This window comes from Podarcis muralis, chromosome W (assembly GCF_964188315.1).
Source record: "Podarcis muralis chromosome W, rPodMur119.hap1.1, whole genome shotgun sequence".
In the NCBI taxonomy this organism is placed as follows: Eukaryota; Metazoa; Chordata; class Lepidosauria; order Squamata; family Lacertidae; genus Podarcis; species Podarcis muralis.
In genome coordinates this window covers 12,402,081-12,421,253 of record NC_135674.1, presented here as the reverse complement: position 1 = coordinate 12,421,253, position 19,173 = coordinate 12,402,081, and the positions used below count along the sequence as shown (strand labels likewise).

General features: G+C 46.2%; 1 pseudogene; it reads right to left on the bottom strand.

Annotated features, from left to right (window-relative positions):
- Positions 1 to 14,966: 14,966 nt before the first annotated feature.
- On the bottom strand, positions 14,967 to 15,942 carry LOC144326379 (uncharacterized; annotated as a pseudogene).
- Positions 15,943 to 19,173: the final 3,231 nt, after the last annotated feature.

The window sequence follows — 19,173 nt, the reverse complement described above, 5'->3', positions numbered from 1 at the left end:
GCCCGGCTCAGCCAGCCCTGGCGGGGACTCCTGTGCAAACTGGGATTCCTCAGGTTCAGCCTCTGAATCAGATTCCCAGGCCATCACACCATCCCCCCTCCCAGGCCCAACCTCAACCGAGGGTCCGGACTCGGCTTGCTGGGGTACGCCGCATGGAAATCACGGAGGCAGGCAGGCACATGGACGTTGGCTGCTGGTTCCCAGGAACGGTCCTTGGGCCCATACCCCTTCCAGTCTATGAGATATTGGAGCTTTCCCCTGCGGTATCGGGAGTCCAGAATGCGTTCCACCTCGTACTCGGACTCCCCCTGAACCAAAACTGGCTGCGGTCGGGGACGGTTCGGGTGGAACTCGTCGGATGGGGCCACTGGACTCAGTAGGGACCTGTGGAATACCGGGTGAACCTTCAGGGCTGAGGGTAACCGGAGACGGAATGCCACAGGCGAGACCTGGTCAACGATAGGAAACGGGCCAGTGAAGCGGGCGTCCCACTCCCAGGCAGCCATGACCCTTCCCCTTAAAAAGCAAAATACAAACTATATAATAATTTAACAGAATAATAATAATAATAATAATAATAAAACAAAACAAAACAAAGCAAGAAACAATAGCGCTGACTAAATGCTTATCCCACCCCAAGCAAAAAAATAATAATGAAATAATATAATATTATAAAAAAACCACCACCATTTAAGGTGCTGCAAATTAAAAGCAATTAAAACATTTAAAACCATTTTGTCCATTGCTGCCGATAGCTACTCAGGCCTCTAAACTGTAGTGGTAGTGCAGGCCCCGCCCCCTAGGCCGGATGGAGTTGGCAGGAGAGGGAGCGGTCTTCCCAGCACTCACGCAAGCAGCAACAGCAACAGCTTCCGCGAAGGCTGAGAGGGGTGGAGGTGGCAAGTGGAGAGCCATACCAGGTCGCTGACGTGGAGTTCCGGCCCCACCTGGCGGTGGCGGTTGGCCTGGGCCTTGTATGCCTCCTTGGCCTGGCGCCGTTGCTCCATCAATAGTTGTTGCTGAGACTGGAGCTCCTGAAGCCACTCTGTCACCGCAGGGACTGCGGTTGCTGGCAGCGCATCCGGGAACAACCGCGGATGGTAACCGTAACTGGCCTGGAACAGGGTCTGCTGGGTGGACGCGTTCACCGCGTTGTTGTAAGCGAACTCCGCCAATGCTAGGTGGTTGATCCAGTCATCCTGCTGGAAGCTGCAGTAACACCGGAGGTACTGCTCCAGCACCGCGTTCGCCTGTTCCGTCTGGCCATCGGTCTGTGGGTGGTAGGCTGACGAGAGACAGACCTCTGTCCCGAGGGTCTGGTGCAACGCTCGCCAGAACCGGGATGTGAACTGGACGCCCCGGTCGGACACCACACGCTCAGGTAGGCCATGAAGGCGGAAGACATGCTGAAGGTATAGCCGAGTGGTTTCCTTAGCTGAGGGTACGGATGGGCAGGGAGCACAGTGCACCATCTTAGTGAAATGGTCTGAGAAAACCAGGAGGCAGGTACAGCCACGAGACGTGGGTAAGTCCACCACAAAGTCCAGCGAAATTGTGTGCCAAGGACGTGGTGGGACTGGCAACGGCTGGAGTAGGCCGGGGGGTCGTCCAGTAGGACCCTTGGCCCGCCGGCAGATGTCACATCCAGCAACGTAGCAAGCCACATCAGCCTTTAGGTGGGGCCACCAAAACTCCCGGCTTACCAGATGGGTGGTCCAATACCACCCAAAGTGCCCCGCTGCTGGGTTGTCATGGGTCATCTGGAGAACCTCAGCCCACAGTGGTCCTGGCGGGATGTACAGGCGACTGTGGTGTAGCAGGAGGCCCTGGTGCACGACCAGCCCCGGATACTGAGAGCATGACCCTTCGGCCAGTTCCCGGAGTCGTTCTTGAGCCCAAGCGTCGACCCGTTGCTGTTCCCACACCCGAGCCCGCAGTGGCTCAGCCTCCTGAGCAGCCAGGAACGCGGCCGGTGGTAAAATCGTGGTTGGTACTGCTTGCTGTACTGTGTCTGCAATGTCTTCGGGTTTCCCGGACAGGGCATCCGCCTTCTGATTTTGAGAGCTAGGGATGAGGCGGATCCGAAATTGGAACCAGGAAAAGAACTACGCCCACCGGATCTGCCTTTGATTCAACTTGCGGGTGGTTTGGAGGTACTCCAGGTTCCAGTGGTTGGTTCTCACTTCCACCGGGTGTCGTGCCCCCTCAAGATGATGGCGCCAGACCTCAAAGGCCACCTTGATGGCCAGTAGTTCCCGCTCCCACACGGTATAGTTACGGTCCGCCGGAAGGAACTGGCGGGAATAGTAGGCGCAGAGTAACAGTGGCGCATCAGGTCCATGCTGCTGGGACAAGACGGCACTGAGTCTGGAGGCGTCGGTCTCCACCACGAAGGGTCGAGAGGGATCAGGATGCTGCAGAATCGGTGCCCTCTGGAAACAGGCTTTCAACCCCTGAAACGCCTCCTCTGCCTCCTCGTCCCAGGAAAATGGCGTCTTGGGGTGCAGCAGTCGGGTCAACGGGGTGGTGTGATGAGCATAGCCTGCAATGAAGGTCCAGTAATGGTTGGCGAACCCCAGGAACCGCTGTAGGTCCTTGCGGTTCTGGGGTGCCGCCCACTCCCGAACCGCAGCCACCTTCCCAGGATCCATCTGCACCCCATCTGGAGAGAGTCAATGACCAAGGAAGTCTACCGACCGCTGATGCAACTCGCACTTGCTGAGCTTCGCATACAGGCGGTGCTCCCGCAAGCGCTGCAGCATGGTCCGGACATGACCCTCGTGGCGAGCCGGGTCGTGGGAGAAAATCAGAATGTCATCTAGGTACACCACCACGAACTTGTCTAGCAAGTCCAAAAACACGTGTTTGATGTACCGTTGGAACACGGCGGGCGCGTTGCACAAACCGAAAGGTGTTACCAGGTATTCGAACTGCCCATACCGGGTCCCGAATGCGGTCTTCCACTCATCCCCAGCTCGGATCCGAATCAAATTGTAGGCCCCCCGGAGGTCTAGCTTGGTGAACACCTGCGCCCCTTGCACCCGCTCCAGCAACTCCGAGATAAGGGACAAGGGGTCTGGGATAGTAATCTTGTTCAGGGCCTGGTAATCATGGCAAAGATGAATCTCCCCACACTTCTTCTTAACGAAGAGGTCTGGAGCGGCGGTGGGCGAGGTGGAAGGCCGAATGAACCCACACTCCAGGTTCTTGCGAAGGAAGTCCTGCAAAGCTTCGCTCTCCGGCTCCGTAAGAGAGTATAGGAGACTCACAGGCAGGGGCTCCCCGGGCTGGAAGTCTATGCCGCAGTCGAAAGACCGATGGGGCGGCAGCTGGTCTGCCCCCATTTCCTTGAACACGTCTTGGTAGTCCTGGTAAACAGCAGGGAGCGTTGACACAGCCTCCCCAGTGGGGGCAGCCGCTAGCATCTCGGACCGAGCATGGGTCTGGGAAGTGCACAGTCCGATTGACCCAGTCGATCTGAACATTGTGAGCCTCCAGCCAGTCCATCCCGAGCACCAGGGGAAACCGGGGCATGGTAGCAATGTCCAAAGTTCGCACCTCCCGGTGCTGCTGGTGACACAGAACCAAGGGCTGGGTCTCCTGAGTAACGGCGCCCGAGCGCAGGAGCCATCTGTCAATTGCCTCCACCTGTACCAGTTCAGACTTATCCTGAAGTGGCACCTGATGATGGGCGGCAAAGGCAGAGTCCATATAGGAGCGGGTTGCCCCTGAATCCACTATAGCATGGGTGAGAATCCAGGGCCCGCCAGGGGGGCACTGGAACCATGAGGTGTCGCAATTCCACCAGTGAGGGCCCCTCTTGCATGGTTTGGGACCCCAGGTAGCCAGGGCCTTCGGCTACCAGGGTTGGCGGTTTCCCTGCGGCCGGCATCTTCTCGGGACAGGATTGGGAGTAATGTCCACTCCCACCGCAGTAGAGACACAGGTTCCCCTCCCGACGCTGCGTCTTCTCCGAGGGGGAGAGGTGAGGCCATGCTGCCCCGAGCTGCGTTGGCTCATCCGGCAACTCGGCTGTGGCCGTGGACCTGCTGGGAAGGACTGGAGAGAGAAACCGGGAGTGCTGGCGGTCCCGGGCCTGGCGACGGTCCTCCAACCGATCGTCTATCTGCAGGCTCCGCTGAATGAGGGCATCCAGCGTGGTGGGGCGATCCATCGTGGCCAGCTGGTCCAGTATCTCGTCCAAAAGCCCCTCGAGATACTGGTCCCGAAGTGCAGAGTCATTCCAGGACAAGTCCTGCGCCAACAGCCAAAATTCTGTGGCGTAGACGGCGGCTGTGAACTTGTCTACAAAACCCCACATAGTCTGTCAGCAAAGGAGAGGCTTGCCGGAGCAGCAGCAAAGCCCACTTGGCCGCCTGGTCTTTCAGCAAGCTGATTAAGAAGTGCACCTTGGTGCGATCGTCAGGAAAATTCCATGCTCACCCCTGAATGTACAGCTTGGCCTGGGCAAGGAACATGGGAAAGCTGGCCGGGGACCCATCAAATTTCTCTGGCAGGGCCACTGGGTACTTGCCAGAAACTGGGGCCTCGGCAGCAGGAGCCAGTAAGGCGTCCAAACGCTGCTGAAGCGCCGTAACTGCGTTGCTAAGCTGCTGCACGGTGTGGGTCAAGGCCTGGTTTTCCTGGGCCAATGCCCCCAGTGCAGCCGCCTGGTCAGCCATGGCTTCTGGTTCTTCCTGAACGCACCCCAACGAAGAGGGAGTGCGGGTGTGGTGGGAGCAAACTTTGCTAGTCCCGGGGGGGGGGGGGGTACCGTGCAGCGTGGTCCGTGTCCGGTCCGAGGCTGAAGCGGGGTCCAAGGCAGGGAGTCGGGCATGGTCAGGAACTCTGGCAGAAAGCAGGACAGGGCGCCGGCACGAACAGATAACCAACGCTGTTGCTCCCGCAACCTGGGACTGGGCGGGTTGGCCTTTATCTCCTCTGATGCATAGGGCGGCCCCGGTCCACAGGTGACTCGCCTCTCCTGGCCTGGAGGCGAGCACTCCTCCTGCGAGAACTTAGTTCCCTCCGCCTCTCTGCCCTGAGCCTCTGCATCTCAGGAGAGGCTGGAGGGTTACTGGACCCAGAGGCAACTTCACCTTCCCCTGACTGGCCTGGGAGAGGAGCAGCTGCAGGCAATGGGCCAGAGCAGATTCAGCTGGTGTCTGCTCCTGAAGATCCAGCACAGGTGAGGGCCCTTCAGGTTCAAGCCCCTGCCCCGGAGGTGGGGACTCCTGTGCAGGCTGGGATTCCTCAGGTTCAGTCTCTGAATCAGATTCTCAGGCCATCACAATAACTTTTTCCCACATTCACACCCATACCACAAATAGGAAGAGGGCAGAAAGGAAGCTTATAATGCTAGCAGACAACTTCAGAAGTAGTATTGTGCACTCTTTGTGTCTACATATTCATGGTGGTAAACCAGTAGAGCTTCCAAGCTTCTTCAATGAACAGAGCTCAACTTCACTAAATAGTTTGCACATTTCCAATCTCCAGGACTCTAAAAACATATTAGAGCAGTGGCTTGAAAGCAAGTCTCTTCCTCCTCTTTTTACTTAAAACAACAGCACATCTGTCAGGGAACTGCCATCAGCTCAGAGGCAAGAGCTGGAAGGGCAGCTGTGTTATAGGGAACCTCCGAAGATCTTGCGAAGCAGTTCCTCCTCTGGCGAGGAGGAAAGCCCCGCCTCCAGTGGGGAGGAGGTGTAGGGACCAGGAGATGCTAGGGAGAACCTCAACACCAAGCCTGAGCAAAGCAGAGGGGAGGGAAGTACCCCTTTGACAGCGCCCACTCTGCGCAGTAGGTTTTGGCGCAGAGAGGGGAGGAGAAGGATGGGGGGTCACACAACTGTTATGCTGGGGACTGAGCCAGACATGATTCTGCTAGGGACTGAGCCAGACATGAACTTGCGACACTCTTCACTGTAAATAGTTGCACTAAGAATAAAGCTTGGAAAAGACAGGGCAACCACACCAGCACCTGACAACATCTTTTCTGGAAAAGAATATTTCAAAAATGCCAGAAATATTTGGCACTGAGGGAAATGAATGGAGAGGTCCCATGAAGCCTATCTGATTCAGCAAAAGCAAGAGCATTACATTGGGTAAGAGAAATGCTCTTTTGGTCACTTTCAAAGTAAGAACATCATTCTTGGAGCAGGAAAAAGTGTTACGGTATATGAAAAGCCTGTCCAAAAATTTATTGCTTTTATTACAAGACTGCTGATGAGAGGGTACAGCTTCTTTGGGGATGCTTTAGCTGAGATTCCTGCATTGCAGGGGGTTGGACTAGATGATCCTCAGAGTCCCTTCCAAACTCTAAAAGTCTATGATTCTAATTTCCTAATGCCCCACTTAGGAGGAGTGATGAGATGTTGCAGCAGACAAAAAAATACCGTTCCCTATTCCCCGGTGTAGCCCACATCATTTGCTCTTCAGGTGTTGAGCCTGAAGAAAGTGCAGGGGCCTGAGAACATGCCACTGCTGCTGCCCCAATGTTTATGTGTGCAATGTCCCCACCTGTCCTCTCTCAACTACAGTGGTACCTCAGGTTACAAACACCTCGGGTTACAGACTCCATTAACCCGGAAGTAGTACCTCGGGTTAAGAACTTTACCTCAGGATGAGAACAGAAATTGTGCGCCTCCGGCATGGCGGCAACAGGAGGCCCCATTAGCTAAAGTGGTACCTCAGGTTAAGAACAGTTTCAGGTTAAGAACGGACCTCCGGAACAAATTAAATTCGTAACCAGAGGTACCACTGTATTGTGTGTTGAAAACCAGCTTTTAAGCACATCCAGTGGAATCTGCTTAGAAGCCACCTTACTCAGGAAGCTGACATCATCAGGGTTCCTCATTGTGATAATGCACCTAGGAGCCCCTTTCAGACCCTTTTCTCATCGTGGGAAGGCTAGGGGTGGAACAGACACACTTGGTGTGCATGGGGATACTTGGGACACACACACACCGTGCCAGATTTACATATAAGCTAAACAAGCTATAGCTTAGGGCCCCACTCTCTTGGGGGCCCCAAAAATGTAAAGGAAAAAAACCTGGAGGTACATTTCCAAAATATAAGATAAAAAACAAATAAAATAAAACCTACATGCAGCAAAAGTGTTTTGTGTTCTGTGGGCTCCTATGATGTAAATAATGGGCCCCGCCTGCTAGCCTGCTCCCTAAAATATCACTGGTTTGCTATATACAGTGGTACCTCGGGTTACATACGCTTCAGGTTACATACGCTTCAGGTTACAGACTCCGCTAACGCAGAAATAGTACCTCTGGTTAAGAACTTTGCTTCAGGATGAGAACAGAAATTGTGCAGCGGTGGTGCAGGAGGAGGAGGAGGCCCCATTAGCTAAAGTGGTGCTTCAAGTTAAGAACAGTTTCAGGATAAGAACAGACCTCCAGAACAAATTAAGTTCTTAACCCGAGGTACCACTGTATAGGGTGCCTACATTCTGCCTGTGCAAATGGCTTTAGATACCTATTAGGTCCATAAATTACCATATAGCATATATTCAATACAAAAAAACAGCGACAATTTGTTGTTGACAAAGGACAGCTGGACATATAAAGGGCCCCATTACCTTCAGTAGCTCATCAAACCTAAATCTGGCCCTGGACACTCTCTCTCTCTCTCTCTCTCTCTCTCTCTCTCTCTCTCTCACACACACACACACACACACACACACACACACACACAAACTCTACACATGCATTATCCTCAAACATAGAGAAGAACCCTGTGAGATAATTTAATGCAGGAACTTGTGCTTCTAACATGATATGTACAGATATGTGCAGTTAGTGATTTATAATGTGCTTAATAAAATTAGGAGCTGTTTTGATGGGTATGTTGTACATGGATTAGAAACTGAATAAAATAAATCAGCTGAGATGTTCTTCCTTAAGAGTCAAGGCCGTCCTGTTTTGAATGCTGTTGCCCATAATTCATGTTATGACTTTGCACTGAATGTACAGGCTATTTCTTCTGCAGCACCTGAGGGGGGGAAGTGTAGTGCATACAGTGGTACCTCAGGTTACATACACTTCAGGTTACATACGCTTCAGGTTACAGACTCCGCTAACCCATAAATAGTGCTTCAGGTTAAGAACTTTGCTTCAGGATGAGAACAGAAATCGTACTCCGGCGGCGCAGCGGCAGAAAGAGGCCCCATTAGCTAAAGTGGTGCTTCAGGTTAAGAACAGTTTCAGGTTAAGTAGGTACCACTGTAATTCATATCTGTAATACTGATCATACAAAGGCTTCTGAAATTTCTTCCAGTTCTAAGTTTATTTAATCATATTGTCCTCCTGGATGAATTGAGATGATTACACAGATACCAAGGAACATTTATAGACATCAATGAGGAAAAGAGAATGTACTGAGCTTTGAAATATAGCCTTTAATCCAAAACTCAGCAAGATTCTACTGTAGTGGATTTCAAAGTCAAATATTTAAAATTATAATTCAAGCTTTTGGCATGTCCTTTGAAATAAATATCAACTATTTGGGGATTGACAGCAAATCAGCATCCAGTTTCAGTATTTATTGTCTTATTTCGCCAACCAGTGTTTAATTTTGTTGTTGTTCTTGTTGCAACAGTATTCTTAAAACTCAGTATGGTGTAGTATTATCTAGAGTGCTAGACTAAGGTCTGGGAGACCTGTGTACAAATTCCCTTGATCATCTGGAGACTTGAGGCCAAAGTATTTTTCATCTTGGTCTAATTTTTCAGGATTGGGTGTGGTTTTTTTGGGTTTTTTTGTGGAAGTGTGGAAGGAACTACCTGGAAAGCTTAACAGAAGCTATTTCCTTGTGGAGAAAAGAGTACTGGTATTATAAACAAGCTATTGGAGAGAGGAGCAAGATAGGATATGAACATTGCCCCCAAATATTGTCATTCCTTGTGGCTCCCAAATGCTGCTGATTCTCCATAATTTCCTAAATTGTCACAAAAACCCCCACATTTCTGCACTCCTGTTAAACATTGTTTCACTTCTAAAGTCCAAAACTACTTTCAATTCCCACCCAGCCAGATGTGTTGGACAACCCTACCTATGGTGGTGGTGCAGCCAGATTGTATGCAGGCTTATCATCCCACAGACTCCCTTTGGGTACTAATGCTTAGAAGTACAAAGAATCATACAGGTGAAACTCGGAAAATTAGAATATTAGAACAAAAAATTAGAAACTTAGAACAAAACCCCCAAATTAACAATCTCAGAAAATTAGAATATTAAATGAAATCAGCAAAACAAGGACTGCAAATAGAGCAATATTGGACCTCTGAGAAGTAGAAGCATGCATATGTACTCATTACTTGGTTTGGGCCACTTTTGCATCAATTACTGCCTCAATGCGGTGTGGCATGGATGCTATCAGCCTGTGGCACTGCTGAGGTGTTATGAAAGACCAGGAAGCTTCAATAGCAGCCTTCAGCTCTTCTGCATTGCTCAGTCTCATGTCTCTCATCTTTCTCTTGGCAATGCCCCATAGATTCTCTGTGGGGTTCAGGTCAGGCGAGTTTGCTGGCCAATCAAGCACAGTAATTGTGCTGGCCCCGGGGGGAAGGTTACTGTTATCGTAGTCAAAGTTCAGTCCTAAGTCACTAGCCTGGAAATAGTTCACAAGGTGCGGGGCGAGGTCCGAAGCAGGAAGCCGGGCGGGGACAGGAACACTCGAAGATCAGAAGCAGGAAGCCGGGCGGGGAACAGGAACGCTGGAAGGTCAGAAGCAGGAAGCCGGGCGGGGAACAGGAACACTGGAAGGTCAGAAGCAGGTACTCAACAACGACGTTGCTCTCGCAACCTGGGACCGGGCTGACTGGCCTTTATCTTCTCTAAGGCCAGGGGCGGTCCCGGCCCCCAGGAGCCCTGCCTCTCCTGGCCTTAAGGCGAGCACTCCTCCTGGGAGAAACCAGTTCCCTTCGCCTCTCTGCCCTAAGCCTCTGCAGTTCAGGAGAGGCTGAAGGGTTACTGGACCCCGGGGGAGACTCACCTGTAGGCACTGAGTCCTCAACCACCTCTGGAGCCAGAATGGATTCACCTGGTGCCTGCTCCTGAGGATCCGGCACAGGTGCAGGCTCCTCAGAATCAAGGCCTTGCCCCAGTTCAGCCGGCCCTGGAGGCGGGGACTCCTGTGCCGGCTGGGATTCCTCCGGTTCACTCTCTGAATCGGAATCCCAGGCCATCACAGTAATCCCATGGGCATTGAACCAGGTTTTGGTACTTTTGGCAGTGTGGGCAGGTGCCAAAGTCCTGCTGGAAAATGAAGTTAGCATCCCCATAAAGCTCATCTGCGGAAGGAAGCATGAACTGCTCCAAAATCTCTTGGTAGATGGCTACATTGACCCTGGACTTAATGAAGCACAGTGGACCAACACCAGCTGATGACATGGCTCCCCAAATCTCTTTTCTGTTGAGAGCAGCTTTTGCATCTCATTTGGAAACCAAGGACCCAGAGTCTGGAGATGCTTGAAGTCCAATGTGAAGTTTCCACAGTCTGTGTTGATTTGGGGAGCCATGTCATCAGCTGGTGAGATTGTTAATTTGGGGTTTTCATCAGCTGTATGCCATGATCATCACAATGATAACAAATAAAGGCTTGACATATCTCGCTTTGCATGTCATGAATCTATCTCATATATTAGTTTCACCGTTTAAGTTGAATTACTGAAATAAATGAACTTTTCCACGATATTCTAATTTTCCGAGTTACACCTGTACTTCAGGGGTTTATGCTTTGAGGAACCTACTTCACTGGGGAAGCTCAAAATCCACTGAGCCTCTCTGCCTTGCCTTGAGAATCATCTGAATCTGAACACACTGCTATCATTTTTTTTGTTTAAAAGAAAATTGTATCAGCTCAGGTCTACCTCAGGAACTTAGCTAAGTGGGAATTTGAACCTGTCCCCCCCCCCCCAGTTCTAGTTTAATATTCTAATCAGTATGCCACACTTATTAAAAATTGTGTGACTTTGTTGGTTCTCTGCTTAAGATTTCTCCTGCAGTTTTTCTGACCTTTCTCCATTAAATAAATAAATAAATAAAAATTCAAAATTATCAAGGGTGAAATCAAGCATTGGTGAAATTCTCATGGGTGGGGTGCCAGGTTTTTGTTGTGCTTACCTTATCTTTGTGGTGCCTGTGGGATGTTTTCTAAGTGTCCTTTCTCTCATTTTACAAGTCATCCCACCAGTGGTCTGCAGTCTGCAGCCTCCCCAGGTGCCTTCCTTTCAATCAAAGTACAGGGGAAGATATTGTGAGTTAACCCCTCCTATGAAGCTCTTTAAGGCCAGGAAACATTTGTTTCCAGGGAGGGTGCTGGATAAATGTTTAATGGAAAAGAACATACACTTTACTTTTGCCTACCTTGCAATGTTAAGGTAAGCTCAAAATCAGCTACATTGATGCAAATTCTAAAGTTCCCTGAGAATGAAGTAGATAAATGGAAGCCTCTTTTCCAAGGAAAACACTTTGAGAAATGGGAGGACAGGTTTCGATAATAATCTTTCTCATTGCTATGAAGCAAGGAAGATCACAAGAGATTCTGGTGTCTTTCAAAGTCAAAGCCACTAACCTTCTTTGGGTTATTGGGGTGACTTCTTCTATGACAACATCTGACACAAGTATGCTGGATCAAAGTGAACTTGCAACTGGTGTCAGTGAATTCAGCATGGTTGATTTCAACTACTTATATGTGCAAAAGATTATACTCTTTCATCTGTAGAATAGCCAACTCCTCATGGCAGTATTGTAGACTGCATAGATTCACAAGCTGTCTCCTCCATGCTCTGTGTGTTATGAGCAGAATGAGGCTGTAGTAGCTATGGACATTTTTTAAAAGGGTTCTTTCCCCTAGCTGTAGCCATTAAGTGATTAATGTTTGAAAGATGCTATTCATGTCATCAGTATCTTGAGAAACAGAAATGGAAAATATTCAAAGGTTGTTTCTAGAACTGCCTTTAGGCCCACAAGAACGAAAGATAAGGAATTAATTGTTTTCATGCTTTATAGTTATTAAATAATTAATTCTTGGAATTTAACAAATTTAGCATGCATCTGTTCAGCACTGAGACCAGAAATAGCATCATATCATTACTGAATCAGATGGGTGTATAGGAAGATGGTGTCGTTAATGGTAGCGTCTGTTGGGATTCTGCCAGGGAGACAAGGGCAATCAGGCAGGCCTCCATCGTCGTCTCTGGGCAATCTCCCGGTCTCCCGTAGAAACAGTATCAGTCAATCAGCGACACAAGCCTCAGACACATTCCAGGACTCATGCACGCCCTTTTCGCAGAGTTTCCACAACGGAAGATTCACCCAGGAGAGCATAATTACAGCTTTATTCAACGTTGATCAGAACAAAGGAAAAACATGACTGCTTGCAACCATGTCGAGGAAAACAGACAGAAACAAAAGCTATATACAAAACGGAAACTCCCTGTGAGCAGGAAGTACGCAGGCTTGTGACACACAACAGCCTGTTCCCTTTTTAAGGAGCAACGGGAATATCCTAACAGTGTCGACTTGAGCTCCGCATCAGTTGATGCGGTTTTTTTAATTTTTTTTTTTTTATTTTCAATGCATAATCATAACAAAAATTACAAACATTGAATCCAAAATAGTACTATACAAACAAAAAAGAACGGAACATACAAAAAACAAACAAACAGAAAAACAGGAAAAAAGAAAAAAAAGCAAAGGAAACAAAACAACACTAAACAAAAACGAAAAAGCACACATCTACAGAAAAAAACCATATCATTACGTACATATACACATATTGACTTCCTTCCTTTGTTCTAAGACCTCAGAAATTTTACTCTTACTATATTGTTGTGTCTGGTTAGATTACATCCATCTTTGTACTTTTTTTTTAAACACCATTCCCCCCCCCCTTTAACCCTGTAAAGCATAATTCATTACATACCAATATACTTACTCCAGAACAATGTTTTTTCATATACTCTTTAGCACAACCCCATTCTTTTAATAATTTCTGGTCCGATTGTCCCCTTATGAATGCTGTGAGTCTTGCCAGATTTATGTATTCACAAAATTTAATTTGCCAATCTTTCATTGATGGAATTTTTCTCCCTTTCCTATTTTTTGCTATAAGCATCCTGGCAGCTGTTGTTGCATAAAGGAATACTTTCCTTTGATTGTCGGGGATATCATTTGTAATTAAACCTAAAAGGAATGCCTCCGGTTTTTTACTGAAAGATATTTTAAACATCTTTTTGAGTTCTTCATAAATTTAATTCCAGAATTGTTTGATAGGTCGGCATTCCCACCACATGTGAAACATTGTTCCTATTTCTTTTTTACATCTCCAACAGGTATTCGATTTTAATTTGTAAATTTTAGCCAGTTTTACCGGAGTTAAGTACCATTGGTACGCCATTTTCATAAAATTTTCTCTTATTGTATAACATGCCGTGAATTTAATATCATATTTCCATAATTTTTCCCATTGGTTCAGCCGAATTACATATCCTATATCACATGCCCATTTGATCATAACTTCTTTTACTTCTTCATCCTTTAATTCCCATTCTAATAATAAATTATACATTTTGGATATATTCTTTTTGAGTTTTGTAATAATACTTTTTGTAATTTTGATTCTTCTTTTTCAAATCCTATTATTTTATCCTGATTAAATATATGTGCAATTTGGTGATATTGTAACCATGTAGTACAGTATTGGGTCACCTCTTCATATGGTCTCAGTTTTAATTGGCCCTGTTCTTCCTTTAGGAGCTGCTGGTATGTCGCCATTCTTCCTATAGTATTTTTCTTTTTAACTGATATAACTTCTAACGGGGAGACCCACCATGGGGTTTTCGGTTCTAACAACCTTCTATGTCTCACCCAGACCTTGTATAATGCATTTCTAATTATGTGGCTTAGAAATTCTTTATGTACTGCCACTTTGTTATAAATTAGATAGGCGTGACAACCATATCTGTTGTTCCATCCCTCCAAGTCCAAAATGTCACTGTTATCCAATTTGATCCAATCCTTGATCCAAGTAAAGCATGCCGCATCGTAGTATAGTCTCAGGTCTGGGAGTCCGAAACCTCCCCGCTCTTTTATGTCAGTTAATAATTTATGTTTGATCCGTGGCTTTTTGCCTTGCCATATAAACTTTGTTAGGTCCGTTTTCCATTTTTTAAAACAGTCATCTTTACCTATTATGGGAATCATTTGAAAAAGGAACAGGAGTTTTGGTAGAATATTCATTTTAATAGCCGAAATTCTACCCCAGAGTGTTAAATTCAATCTTGTCCAAAATTCCATTTCTCTTTTTGTTTCTTCCCATTTTTTTTATAATTATCTTCAAACAAATTTATATTTTTCATTGTTATTTGTATTCCTAAATATTTCACTTTTTTACAATTTGTAATCCAAATTTTTCTACCAGTTCCCTTTTCTCTTGATCTCCCATGTTTTTTACCATTAGTTTCGTTTTTTCTTTATTCAAAGCAAAACCTGAGACCCTTCCAAAGTTTCCCATTTTTTCTAGAGCCTTTGCTATGCTTTCCTTTGGATTTTCCACCATTAAGACTAAATCACCATTAAGACTAAATGCCAATATTTGTGCATAGATCTTGTAATCATTATTTAGTAATGATATTGGTCTATAATTGGTTATAAACTCTTTATTTCGTCCTTGTTTCGGGATTACTACTATGTGAGCATGGGTCTCCTGCAAGCATATGATATCCCAATGTTCTTTCCTCAATACATGTTCTATTTTATTTCTCTTCCTCTTATCATTTAAACCGTTAACATTCCAAGATATAATTTTTAGATTCATTAATCTTTATTATCTACAATGGTTTCATTGAGTAAATTAAAAAAAAGAAAAAAAAGAAAAAAAATCAGAAATTTTAGGATTTTGATATTATGTTTGTTCCAATCTCTCTCCCCCCCCTTAATACCCGTTTGTCTCTCTATGCTTCTTGTGGCGTCTGCGTTGTTTCCTCTCGCTCCAATGTTGGATCTCCAGTTAGTTCTTTTTTGTACTTCCTCCAGAATTTTCCCAGCTCGTCTACTGATCTAAAAGTTTTTCTTCTGTCCTTATATGTGAAGGTGATGCCCTCAGGAAATTCCCACCGGAATCTAATCGAATTCTTCTTGAGTGCTTCTGTTACTGCTTTATTGTTCTGCCTTTTCTTCAAAATTCTTTTGGGGATTTCCTTAAATATTTTGATAGGCCTATCTTCTATTATTAACTTCGCTTGTCCTTTTTGATGTAATATTTTGTCCTTTAAGAGTCTTGAGTTGAAAAAAATTAAACAATCTCCTGGCCCTTTATAGGTGTCCGATCTTTCTGATTTGATCCTGAAAATTTTATCAATATCCAATAGCATCTCTTCTACCTCTACTCCCAACTAGTTTGCAATTTCCTGTGATAGTTTCTCTTGAATTTGTTCATCATGAGTTTGTGGGACGCCTCGGAAGCGGAGGACCATCTCCTTCTGATGCATCTCCGTCAATGATAAATCATCTAGCAGCTCTTCATGGGCTCTCTTTAGGTCGTTTATTTCTTCCTTCGTTGAATCTTGTGATTTTTTAATGTCTTTATTTTCCATTTGCAGTTTCGTTGTCATTTCCTCTTGTTTGGTAGATTTACTCTTGAGTTCTTGTACAGATTTATCCAGTTCTTTATTTTTAAGTGAGAGGTCACTTATTTGTGTTGTTAAGTCTATTATTAACTTTGAGTTTTGTTGGATGTTGCCAGCTAATATGTCCAGCTTATCATTCAGGCTCTTTTCCATCCCCATTATAAGGTCTTTTATGTCAGCATTGGGGTCTGTTTCAGCTGTTGATTGCCTTCTCACTTGTAGACCTGACCCAGATGTCAGTGTAGTTTGGTATTTTTTAGAACCCATATTTGTATTCTTCCTTTTGGTTCTGATCTAGATATCTTTATTTCAAACCAATAATTTATATATTCCTAAACTTTGAAAATGCTCTGTTTATAGTCTATAATTTAGTCCTTTTATTTCATCTGTTGGGGTTGAAAGTCAGTTAAGATTCTGGTGGTTTTACACTATGTCGTTATCAGTTCATCTCAAATATTTAATTTTTGTTTTGTTTTAATTTAATTACTTTAGCAGTTATCAGAGAGAAATTCCTTCGCAGTACTTAACATCCGTCTTAAGAACTTATTTTCTAGAAGCTGAACTTGGTATTTCAGGTATCCTTTCGTGTATAGCTAGTTTTCTTTATGGTTGTGCTTCAAACCTGTGTCTTAGCAGCGTTTTTTAAATTATGGGAGTAATTTTATTTTCCGCCTCTAGGTGGCGCGCTTTTCCAATTTACTTGTGAGGTGGTCCTTCTTGTTTTGTTTCTCTAGCCTCTCTTTGTTGCAGTGACTGTTTCCGCCACTATTCTTCTTCCTGCTTTTTTTCCCTTCTGAGGGCGATGACTCACACTCCCCCCCCAGCACCATTTTCGCCAGCTGCTTTCTTCCCTATTCCAGTCTTTTTTCTCCTTCTTTCTCTCCCTTTGTATATCTCTTCCTTTTCCCTTTCACTTCTTTATCTTAATCTTTATCTTCCCACCGCTGCCTGGTCTTCAAATCTTTTCTAATCCTTCTCTTTTCCACTGTATCCTCCACGTTCCTCCCCCTCCTTTTTCTTTTCCACTCACCCCTTTTGTTTTACGCTGATCTCCTCCTCAATGGCTGCTGCTTTGTTATCACCGCTGCTGCTGCTTGCTATTTCAGCTCCTTGTCTCTCTCAACAGAGCGTCCCCCTGTAGAAGCAGGTACTCAGTATGTCTCAGTTTTTATTTTCTGCCTCTTTACAAGGCTTATTTTCCACAACTTGATAAGTCTCAGAACGCTGAAGCTCCTCTCTCCATTAACTTTACTGTCCTTTATAATATTTAGTCCGTACTCCTTTTATTTTAATTTAAACCAGTGTTATTACCTTCTTCCTTCAGGAGTACTCTTGCTTTTACAGTTTTGGTTTGGAGCAGCCTGGTGCTTTCTCATTCGGGTCTCAGGGGCGTCTCACGGTCGGTTGTGCGATCTTTTTCTGCGCTGAGGTTCTTCCACCTTCCTCCACTTTTTGTGCTGGAACGGCAGAAAACCCCTTTATGCGCTGCTTGGATCTGTTTTCTTCAGTCTGGAACCTCCTCTCAGACCTCTTCAGGGTTTGCGTCGCCCTCGCTTCCCCGTCTTTTTATCCCGTATCCGTGACTGGGAGCGCTCTTACTACAGCAAAGCGCTCTCCCTGACCCGACGCTGAGCGCACCACACCAGGAAGTGCGGTTTTTATTATTTTTATCAGTCTTTTATTAGCTTTTATCAGCAACAGTATTTTATCCCTGTCATTTGGCAGCTACTATATTCACAAAGCTTGAGTTAAGGGCTTGAGTTAAAAGACTTAGCGAAAGTCTTGGAAAGTCTCGGAGAAAGCCTTAATTAGCTCCAGCTCAACTAAACCTACCAACTACTTATCAGCAGGAGTGGAGATTAAACACCCTATCGTGGGAGGATGCCGAGCTTCCTGATTTACAGTAGAAATTAGTAGCGGCTCTATCTCTGGGAAAATGTCTAGGAAAAAGAAGCGACCGGCCTCATCTCCACAAGTGAGCCCACAGCAGAAGAGCAAGCAGAGTAAAATGGACGATTTTGTAAGAGCACAGAACTCAGAACCTACTACATGAAATAGAACTCATTCCCAGGTAGGTGGGGATGCTTTAATGGGTGGAGATCACCCAGGGGAGAATGCTGAGATGAGCGCTCATGAACTATCCCATGAACTACTATCTGAGGGGGCACCCTCCGAAATACTCGCGGACCACTGTCTACTGACTGCAAGAACAGTGGAGGAAATTAACATCAAATTAGAAAAGGTAACGTCTCTCCTGACGGAGTTGGTGCTTCTGGCAGCCAAAAATAGCTCAATCAGTACTATAGAGACCGACCACAGTGTTGCCCTCCCCCTAGACCATCGTGTACAGGGGTGTAACCGGTCTGGACTTGATAACCGAGAGACTACAAATAGTAAAAACAACAAAAGCGAAAGTCTGATCCTACAAAGCACTCAAGTAGCTTTCGATATATATTCTTTTAATGGTATGCTGCCTTACTGGAAATCAATCGACAGTGTGAAGAGAAACTTTAAGCTTTTACTAAATATCCATTGCAACACTCTGATCGCGATAAACTTGCTTTGCACGGACCCCCAGCACACTAGACTCATGCTGACATTTTCTGACTCAGCTACCCCTAAAATGCTTCTGAAATATGGGGCCCTCTTACAGGACTATAATATTGAGTTGAGGCGCGTTTTTAAAGACACAGAAAGAAAACAACTACTGCCAAACTTGTCATATAGCCGGACCGACCCCAAGCAATCAACGCCCTCTCTGCCGAAGGGTTTTCGCCATAGGGCCATCATTCATACGGAAGGGCCATCAAAGATGGATACATGCGGCAAACCCAGCCATAACACTCCCTTGGAGAGAATAACGTCAGAGCAAAAAGGGCAAACACACAAAGAACGCCAGCCCAATCTAGATAATTCAAAGATAGGACACTCCATTACGCCTTTGGCAGATGCTGAATTTCACCACTCTTTACCCCGGCTGGAATCTGATCAGCCAATGCCAAGTGACGCTCCTTCCAAGGGAAATGTGACACACAGAAAGCCAGAGACAGATTTAATTGTCTTTGAAGAAGACCCCCCCGATGGTCCCAGCAATTCAGATAACACCGTCGATGCCGGGAAATTGGGAAAATGCTGCAACTCAACCTCGAGAACAACACCGTGCATATCCTAAGAATGGTTGCATCATTACCGAACCAGTGGGAGAGCTGATAACAATTTCCCCACCACAATGAAGCCAAGCCAGTTATGGAACGTGCAGCCTTAACATTATCTTGTGGAACATAGCGGGTTGGGCCAACAAACTAGGGGACGAGCCATTTCATGAATATATAACAGGTTTTGACATAATAATGCTGCAGGAAACTTGGGCAACTGACAACATAGTTCTTGATGGTTACCACGCCTATGAAATCAAGGCCTCTAAACCACTCGGAAGGAGACGACCGAGGGGGGGCCTAGTAACTCTGGTTTCCACTCAATTGGCGTCACAGGTTACTGAGTGCTCAGTTTTCAAGCAGCGGGCACTGGGG